A 1031-nucleotide genomic window follows, 5' to 3' on the forward strand; every position below is an offset into this window, starting at 1 on the left:
ATAATAGTTGGAATAAGGGGTACCACTCTTGTATGCTTGGAAAGCATTCATTTGTTCACTTGTTCCCCTACATTCACTTTGGTCATGTCCCAAAGTTCCACAACTCTCACGTACTCCACTTGGAATTGATGAAGATACCACCATGGCATTAACATGTTGCTTAGGTGATTTGGAGGCCTCTTCAAGTTTAGCCATAGCCTTCTCAAACTTCAAATTAATGGTGTCAATATGAGCACTAAGTTGAGCACCCAATTGAGTAATAGAGTCCACTTCATGCTTTCCTCCTCTAGTAGCCTTCTGAGGTCTACTATATTGTGAGTTATGGACTGCCATTTCCTTAATCTTGTTCCATGTTTGATTATCATCAACTTCGGTAAACATACCATTTGATCCCATATTGAGAATGTTTCGGGAGTCTTCATATAGACCATTCCAAAATTGTTGTACAACGAACCACTCGCTAAGTCCATGATGTGGACAAGATCTACAAGTATCCTTGAATCTCTCCCATGCTTCATACAAAGATTCCTCATCCATTTGTTTGAACCCGGTGATTTGGGCTCTCAACATGTTAGTCTTTTCCGGAGGATAGAACGTTTTGTAGAAAGCAAGTGCCAATTTCTTCCAAGAGTCAATACAAAGAGTAGCCTTATCTAGGCTCTTCAACCATTGTTTCGCGGAACCAATCAAAGAAAAAGGAAATAAGACCCATCGAATTTGGTCTTGAGTAAATCCAGTTTGAGAAATCGCATCACAGTAGTCATAAAAAGTCTCCATATCAGAATGAGGGTCTTCACTAGGCATCCTCCCAAATTGACTTCTCTCAACTAATTGTATAAATGTGGATTTTGCAATGAAATTACCGGTTAAGTGTTGTGGTGTAGGAGTACCATTTGGTAGGTTCTCATCGGTTGGTACGGAATGTGATGAAAATTTAGGCATTGTGGGTTGATTTTGTGGTTGGTTTTGTGTTGGGTTATCCTCTCCTTCTCTTGGAAAAGGGTTGGTAAACTCAATATTGTTTGGTTGAA

At 39.7% G+C, this 1031-nt stretch overlaps 1 non-coding gene across 1 annotated transcript; it reads left to right on the forward strand.

Annotated features, from left to right (window-relative positions):
- The first annotated feature begins 463 nt into the window (after window positions 1-463).
- Window positions 464-570, forward strand: LOC141593760 (small nucleolar RNA R71). The gene has a single exon (XR_012521827.1). It is a non-coding gene; the product is annotated as a small nucleolar RNA R71 (small nucleolar RNA).
- Window positions 571-1031: the final 461 nt, after the last annotated feature.

Source organism: Silene latifolia, chromosome 7 (assembly GCF_048544455.1).
Source record: "Silene latifolia isolate original U9 population chromosome 7, ASM4854445v1, whole genome shotgun sequence".
NCBI classification, from domain to species: domain Eukaryota; kingdom Viridiplantae; phylum Streptophyta; class Magnoliopsida; order Caryophyllales; family Caryophyllaceae; genus Silene; species Silene latifolia.